Source organism: Carlito syrichta, unplaced genomic scaffold, assembly GCF_000164805.1.
Source record: "Carlito syrichta isolate Samal-C Ts95f unplaced genomic scaffold, Tarsius_syrichta-2.0.1 Scaffold304517, whole genome shotgun sequence".
In the NCBI taxonomy this organism is placed as follows: domain Eukaryota; kingdom Metazoa; phylum Chordata; class Mammalia; order Primates; family Tarsiidae; genus Carlito; species Carlito syrichta.
Genome location: NW_007248613.1, coordinates 44,844 through 53,366, shown reverse-complemented (window position 1 = coordinate 53,366; position 8,523 = coordinate 44,844).

The window sequence follows — 8,523 nt, the reverse complement described above, 5'->3', positions numbered from 1 at the left end:
GCCAGCCGCCGTCCCGCACCCCGCGGAAGGCCCCCCAAAAGGCTTCCTGAGCTCTTCGAGGCGGAGGACCGCACACATAAAGGACGGAAGAAAGGGTTAGGAGGAGCTGTTTGCAAGAGGGGGCAGGGAGGGGAGAGCGGCGAGGAAGGACACGGCGCAGCGGCCGCCGCGGTCCCGTGGTGGCCGGGTGCGCGCGTGTGCGTGTCTGTGTGTGTGCGTTCCGATGACAAAGCCCCGCCGCCGCCAGCGAGCTCCCGGCTGCCAGAGCCCTGGTGGGGGAGGGGGAGGAGAAGCGCCAGCGCTCGCGTAGGTAGCGGCAAATCGCAGCTTCCTGGGAGAAAGAGTTCATTCATGAGCCGTAGGAGGCCTCCCGGCCCGGCCAGGTGGAGATTCCCGAAGCCAACACCTGTGTGTTTTCCTTTTTGGAAACAGGCGTGCGCATCGATCATTACCATATTTTAATTGCCTTTCGCAAAGGTCATCTGTAATTATGGGTTGCCAGGAGGGTTGGCCAGGGGTCTGTAGCCCTTTATTATCTGTGTGGGTGTGTGTGTGTCGCCGCCGAGACAATGCGCCCAGCTCTTATCGAAATGCCAATCCGAGGGTGTCCGTGCGCGCCTGCGAGGCGGTCACGACGTGCTGGATCCACGCAGACCAGGCTGCGTGCACAATAAAAGCCGAGCAGGCGGCGGAGGGCCGCGCAGACCCACGGGTTTTCTTTTTAGAAACAGTGGTGCGAAGAGACTTGACAATAATAACACGCAGCGGGATTAAATCAGGGCGGGAATAAGAAAATGTATTTTCGTTTCTAGTACCGCGGACTGTGTTTAACCCATCCGATCCCCCCAAAGCGTTTTGTGCCCCCGTGGAGTCCTGCGCAGGGACAGGTGCGGGGCACACAGTGGCTTGGGACTGCCTGGCGACGTTCCCGGGGCAACCACGTTATTTTCATATTAATCTCTTCCCTTAATTCAGGATGGTTGTCAGTTGCAGTGACGTGAAACATCCTTAACGATGTCTGTTTTATGAAAAGCGATATCCGACTAGTTGAAAAGGAGAAAGAAAACGTTGAGGTTTCTTAACTTTTGAAAGTCTGCATTTCCTTAGTTTTTGTCACTTTCAGAAACCTTGTGTCAAAAGTCTGTTTTAACTTCCAGGGGGAAGAACAGTCAGGAAGGTAGATGGAGGGTCAGGAGTTCTTGGGAGGGTATTTTGGAGATGGAAGAGGGTGGAGATCAGTGAAGAGCTGTGGGTCAGGGATGGGCAGCAGCCTCTGTGAACTTGACTTTCTCAAAGGAGCCTGGCATCTCTGAGCCACAGCACTGTTTCTGGGAGTCCAGCTGGACAAAGACAGGGGCCGGGTCAGGAGCCTTGAAGAGTTGGAGGGTTTTGTACCGCCCTGCTTCCTGCCTGCCCCCACACCTGGCCTCCTGGCCTCACCAGCAGCCAGCTCTGCCCTGAGGAAGGCAGAGCCAGATGACTGGTCCAACCCCCCAGAGACCGCCTGGCTTTCTCCTCCCCTGTAATCATAACCAGATGCACTTAAGCGCCTTTCATCAGAGGAAGCCCAAAGTCCTTTAACAGGCTTCAATAAAAGCCTTGCAAGGGCCTGCCAGCCTGCTCAGTGTCGGGGCCCCTGTACCCATTTCCCAGCTGAGTAAGCTCGGGGCTGCCGTCAGGCTCTAGCTCCTCTCCTGGGACCCCAGAGGCCAAGGAAGTCTACCCAACCAAGGCAGCCTCTCCAGGCAAGTAGGGTGCCAAGATCCCTGCAGGTGTGTGGTTGCAGACCCCATTAACAGGAGGAAAGAAACAAGCACAGGAGAGAAGCCATCAGCTAATGCCCATCCTATGGAAGGACAAACCTTGTGAGACAAAGCCAGAGGGGCTAAGAAAGTAGAGGTGGGACAGGGACAGTGATGATGGAGACATTCAAAAAAGCATCCATGGTACTTGGGCCATCCTGAATTCAGGGTCCCTGTCTCACTGTTGCAATCTGTCAATCTCCCCAACTAAACTGCGAACTCCTCAAGTATAAGAATTATCTTACTTATCTTTGCAAGCCTGGTCCAGGGCCTGAAACGAAATAAGTGATAAATGTTTGGGAGGTCACAGTTATGGTGGAAAACTCTGGAGCTAGGCACATCTGGGCTTAAGATGGGAGCTCTGCCCCCAGTGGTTGTGTAACCTTAGCCTCAGTTTCCTTATCTGTAAGATGGGCATGAGCAAGCCTACATCAAATGATTAGAGAAGGATTAGAAGTGGTAGTTACATGCAAAGCACCAGAAAGGTAATAGTAAGTTTCTAGTAAATGTCATGCCCTTGCTTCTTGAAATAGTGAAGGGAGAATTCAGGCTGATGTTGATTGAAGCGTAAGAAGGAAGGTCTGTGTAAGATCCTAGCTAGGCAAAGCTCTCGCTGGCCTGGGAACTGGGTCAGAAGAAAGAATTGCTCCTAAATTGTGTGACCTGGAGCCACCCGATCCCACTGTCCCAACCCCAAAGCTATGAACTTGGGAAGCCGAGCCAGCCTTGATCTCAGGTGCTGGGGAAGGGGCAAGTCCCAGACCCTGGGACTCTCGTGCACAGGGCTGAGTTGTGACTCGGCCCCAGTTCTGCATCAAGGGCCAGACTGCTGGAGATGAGTGGCTGCTGTATAATCCCAGTTGGTGCTGGCTTTCTGTGGTCAGGAGAAGTGCCCCTTCAGCCTTGACCTCTGCTTGAGTAATCATGGCTGTATTTTATCTTTGGCAAGTTCATCCCTGGGCATTTGGCGGAGCGGGAGGGGGAGGACTGCCTGCTTCTCTTTGCTTTCCCTCCTATTCTGGTCTGTTCCCTGGTTTCCCACCGCTCCTCCCGACCCCACACAACTTGGCCTGTTTTTCTCCCCCACTGCAGGCTGCTTTGCTTGTTCTTTTCTTCTGCTCTCTGGCTGCTCTGCTTGTTTGGGGGTGGGGTTAGAGCCTGGGCTCCCCACCTTCTCCTCCTCAGTCCTCCACATTCCAGATGTCTGTCAGCCCCTCCTCAGGTCTCCCTGAGCTCAACACTTCTCTGGGAGGGCAGCCTGAGAGTCAGGGTCAGTGGGCTGCCCGGCCATGAGGGGCCTGTGAGTGCCTGTCTCTGAGGAAGAGGAAAGGGTGGGGGGCAGAGGCCAGCTGCACTGCGGGGGATTCTGTGGCTAGGGCCATGTGAAGACATGCATTTGGAGTGTGACCCAAGTCGGGGAGTTGGCGTCACAATGAACCGATGTGGGATTTGTGAGGAAATTGCAAAGAAACAGACACTAACATTTCTTCCATGTTTCATTCCTTCCTGGCCCTGAGATGAGCACCTTCCAGGAAAGGCAAGAAAAACGTGGGGAGAGAAGAAAACAGAAGGGAGAGCAAACCTAGCCTGATGAGAATGCTTGGTCCCTCTCCTCTCCGGCCCTCTGTGACCAGTGTAGGTTAGGAGGGAACAACAGATGGGGTCCTTTACTCAGGTAGATACTTTAGGGGAAATAGGAGGTCAGAGTTGAGGAGGGGACAGGTCACTGGTCTACAGGGATTTCATAAAGGATGAGACTTGTTTTTGTTTTTGAATTGGGGGGGTCTCACTCTCTTGCCCAGGCTAGAGTGCAATGGCACCCTCATGGCTCACCACAGCTTCTACCTCCTGGGTGCAGGCAATCCTCTCCCAGCCTCCTGAATAGCTGGTACTACAGATGCGTGCCACCCTGCCCAGCTAATTTAAAAATTTTGTTGTTGTTGTTGAGAGGAGGTCTTGCTATGTTGCCCAGGCTGATCTTGAACTCCTGGGCTCAAGCAATCCTCCCGCCTTGGCCTCCCAAAAAGTGCTGGGATTACAAGTGTGAGCACCCGGTCTTTTTTTTTTTGTTTTTTGTTTTGGTTTTTAATCTAGCTCACCTTCTTCCATGGATTTAGCAATATGGTATAAAACCGATCTCCTCCCCTGTAGCTTGTCAGCTGCAAGAGAGCTTGGAAGCAGTTTGATTCTGCTCCTGGATTCTGTGGGTCTGGAATTTGGTGGAAAGACTCAACAGCTGGGGGCTGGACTCATCTGAAGGCATCTTCGCTCATGTCTAGCTGTTGGCGGAGACCTCAGCTGCATCCCATAGTACAAACACGGGACTCTCCATGTGGCCTGGGCCTCCTCATGGTATGGCGCCTTAAGGGTAGTAGGACTTGGAGTAACATAGCTGTCGCTCAGGGCTCCAAAAACAAGCGTTTCAGGAAATAAGGCTGCAGCAGCACCACCTTTTCTGACCCACCCTCAGAAGTCAGGCAGCGTCACTTGTGCTCTAATGCATTCTTTGTAACTGGTCACAAGCCCACCCATATTCAAGGGGAAGGGACAGAGACACTACCTCTCACCTGGGAGGAATGTCAAAGAACTTGTGGCCATTAGGGGGGAAAAAGCCATGCCAGGCACTCTTGAGAGCTAAGCTTCATTAGCAGGGGCTCTAAACAGAATAGTCTACGTTATAATAGGCGCTTGTACCCTCAAGAGGCCTCATAAATTATATGGGGGGCAGGAGGAGGCAGAGAGCTCAAATTAGGATAGGGTAGAAGAAATAGAGCTATAAAGCAAATATGGATTTTATGAGAAATAGAAGATATCCAAGGACAGCTCTCTCTGTGAACTCGCCACGTGTGGGAAGGACCAATGCAGTAGTGAGATCCGACGGGTTTTAGACTCTTCTGCATTGAGAAGGAAGTGGGCAATAGATGAAACTGGCAAGGTCTCTGCCACCTCCTTCTCCCGCCATCTTAGGGGAGATCTGGGAATCCCTCATCGCTCCAGACAGTGTTATTTTCACTATTGCCTTACAGATCACCCCCCCCCCCCAATATACAGATATCTTTATATGGTACAAAACTAGGAATGTAGTCAATGCATTGCCTACAGTAAGTGTGGAAAAAAGAAGAAATGACTTCTTACTGTTTGGGCCACCCCCAGGTGTGGTTTTAAATGCCCAGCGTGGACAGTGTTGTGACTGAAAGGGGCTGGGTACACCTCTGGGGTCCCAGGTTCCCATTATCCTCGTCTCTAACCCCTGAATGGAGAGTTTGACTTCTAATTTCATGCTAGGGGTTTCACAGGCGACATAATTGTATTTGCCTCTGCCTTTGATCTGCTATTTCATTGTGGCTTGACTAGGAGACAGAGATAGAAACGTGGTGGAAAAACATGATTTTGTTTTGCTTTGGAATTGGCAGTTATTATTTTCTCTGGCTCCCTTAACATGACACACCTTCCCTAAATCCGAAATCTAATCATTTTCCCATTTTTGAAAATCCAGAAGGCATGTGTACCCTCTGGCCTGCTTTCCTGTTCGCTCATGAAAATTTCATTTTCAGCAAGGCTTTGGGGCGTGATGCTCAGGTTTTAGATCTCAATGTAAATTGAAGCCTCAGAGTTAGCAGAGGACACCTGGGTGAACTCTGACACACCTGCCCTTTTCCTGACCTCGCCTCGACTTCCAGAATGTACCTGGTTCACCCCAGCTTCCCTTGAGGTGATTTTGGGTCTGCAGGGCCAACTCTGTGCCAGGAAACAAAGAAACACAGATTCAGCAGGAACCTTGTGGCTCAGAACTCAGCAACATTCAGGATAGCCCCCGAAATAAGCTGACTTCTCAGGCAGGGTCGCCGCATCAGGTTGTTCACTCTGTGTACTGCACAAAGGTCCCTAGCCAAGACAAGGAATGAGGGCTGGAATTCAGGCCCAAGGGCACCTTTCTCCAGTTGTCACAAAGTCAGAATAGGCTACTGGCAGCTCTGTTCTCAGGGCAAAGGAAAACGATTCTGTCTCTGATCAAGAAGAAAAGAAGGTGACACAGGACAGGATGGAGGTCAAAAGGGTATCTTGGGAGCACAGTGGATCAGCCTAAGACTGCAAACCAAGCCAGTGCTGACCCAGCGTGTTGGAGCAGTAGGCCCATATACTTAGTCTTTGTTTTGTTACTGTGCATGTCTGGGCACTAGTGTTGATGCTACTGGGTGCCTTCCAGGCTTTATTTAGAGTGAAAAAAAAAAGGAAAGAAAGAAAAACCCAGCCATCAAATAGGTCACAAGGGCTGGGTGCGGTGGCTCACGCCTGTAATCCCGGCACTTTGGAAGGCAGAGGTGAGAGAATTGCTTGAGCCCAGGGGTTTGAGAGCAGTCTGGGCAACTTGGTGAGACCTCGTCTCCACAGTAAATCAAAAAAATTAGCCGGGCATGGTCGTGCATAACTGTGGTTCCAGCTACTTGGAAGGCTGAGGCAGAAGGATCGCCTGAGCCCAGCAGGTCTAGGATTCGGTGGCCGTGAGCATGCCACCGCACTCCAGCCTGGGTGATGGAGTGAGACTCCTGCTCAAAACAACAACAACAAAAACAAAACAGAGGTGTCATTCTCCCTGTGCTCTTCCTGTGTGTCTTGTTCAGCTAGCAAGGTGGGATTTTGTTGTTTGGGGAGTGGGGGTTCCTTTGGCTATGAATGTGAAGGCTTTAAGGTATGTTGTTAACTGCAGGCCCTTATGTACTTGGCATAGGTGTTTGGGTGTAAGACCCTAACGGGTGGCACAATAGTTTGACATTCTTGGGTTTTTGTTTTGTTTTGTTTGAGTTGTAGTCTCATTCTGTTGCCCAGGATGGAGTGCAGTGTCACGCTCAAGGCTACCGCCACCTCAACCTGCTGGGCTCAGGTGATCCTTCCGCCTCAGCCTTCTAAGTAGCTGGAACTCCCGGCAAGTGCTATCACGCCCTGCTAATTTTTTGATTTGTTGTAGAAACACAGATTCAGCAGGAACCTTGTAGAGATGAGGGTTTGCCGAGTTGCCCAGGCTGGTCCCAAACCCATGGGCTCAGGCAATCTTCTCACCTCGGCCTCCCAAAGTGCTGGGATTACAGGCTTGAGTCACCAGGCCCGGACATTCTAACAAGCCACCTGTGAAGTAAAATTCAAACGCATGTGTTAATAGACAAGGAAGATTTGCATTACCAAGTGGAGGATGAGCCAGAGAAAGCAATTCCTAACAAAATTAAACAATTCCAAAGAGGAACATTCCTGGCATCAGCAGTGGGCTCCTTATGAAGGTCTGCGGGAGCCTTCTCAAGAAGCCTTTTAGAACAGCTTACTCTCTCTTCATTTCTTTTGTTTTTGAGTTGGAGTCTCACTCTGTCGCCCAGACTGGAGTGCAGTGGCCACTCCTGGCCACCGCAGCCTCAACCTGCTGGGCTCCGGCGATCCTTCCACCTCAGCCTTCCGAGTAGCCGGAATTACAGGCATGCGCTACCACGCCCGGCTGATTTTTTGATTTATCGTAGAGATGAGGTCTCGCCAAGTTGCCCAGGCGGGTCTCAAACCGCGGGCTCAGGCAATCCACTCACCTCAGCCTCCCAAAGGCGCGGGATTACAGGCTGAGCCACCGAGCCCGGCCTCTCCATTTCTAACCTGGGTGGGAGTGCTACTGGGAATTCCACTGATACATTGAGAGGAATTTTCACAATAAGGCCACAACTGAACTTTTTGCAGAGGAGGGCGCATTTGGATGACTTCTTCCCTGATCACCAGGTATAGGCCAGGAGCCCTGAATTCATTTGCCTCACTCCCTGCTTCCACACGTTGGGTCACTTGAATTGAGTATATTGAAAGAAGTTCCTTTGAAAGGACATTAGTTATGGTATGGTGACTGGGAATTCTCCAAGTTTTATTCTTCTAAATGCTTGAATTTTTTAAACTTCAAAACATTAATTTGTGGCCAGGCGCAGTGGCTCACGCCTATAATCCCAGCACTTTGGGAGGCCAAGATGAGAGGATTGCCTGAACCCAAGGGTTCGAGACCAGCCTGGGCAACTCGGTGAGACCTCATCTATACATTTAAAAAAAAATTAGCCGGGCATAGTGGCACACGCCTGTACTTCCAGCTACTTGGAAGGCTGAAGTGGAAGGATCGCCTGAGCCCAGAAGGTTGAGGCCGCAGTGGCCGTGAGCATGCACTCCAGCCTGGGCAACAGAATGAGCCGCCAATTCAAAAAAAAAAAAAAAAACAACACATTAATTTGTATTTTTTACAAAGGCATATTTGCCCAGAGTTTGTGAAGCCAAATAGTATGGAAAGGCTTGGTACAAAAAAACAGTCCCCTGTGAGTACCCCCTGCCCCATTACAGCTTTCTCTTCTGGTAGATACCATCACCATTGTATTTCTAAATAATATGTAGATGTGGTCTTCTCTCAAGTAATTCATGCCAATCATTCTCTGTGGACCACCTAAGATGGTAGAGGAAGATTTTAGGTCCCCCTAAAATAGCACTAGAGCACAAAATCTTATTAAATTTATATCCAGTGTTTACTTTGTAACCACATTATATATCATTCATTGCTGAGCCAAATGAGCTTCAGTGATTGCATTTCCTTTCTTGTAAGATTTTTTTTTCCCCTGGAGTTAATAATTGCCTCATTTTTTTTTTTTTTTATTTGCCTAATTTTCTTTGACCTATGACTAATTTTCCCACACTTTCCAACCTCTGTACAGATCATCTC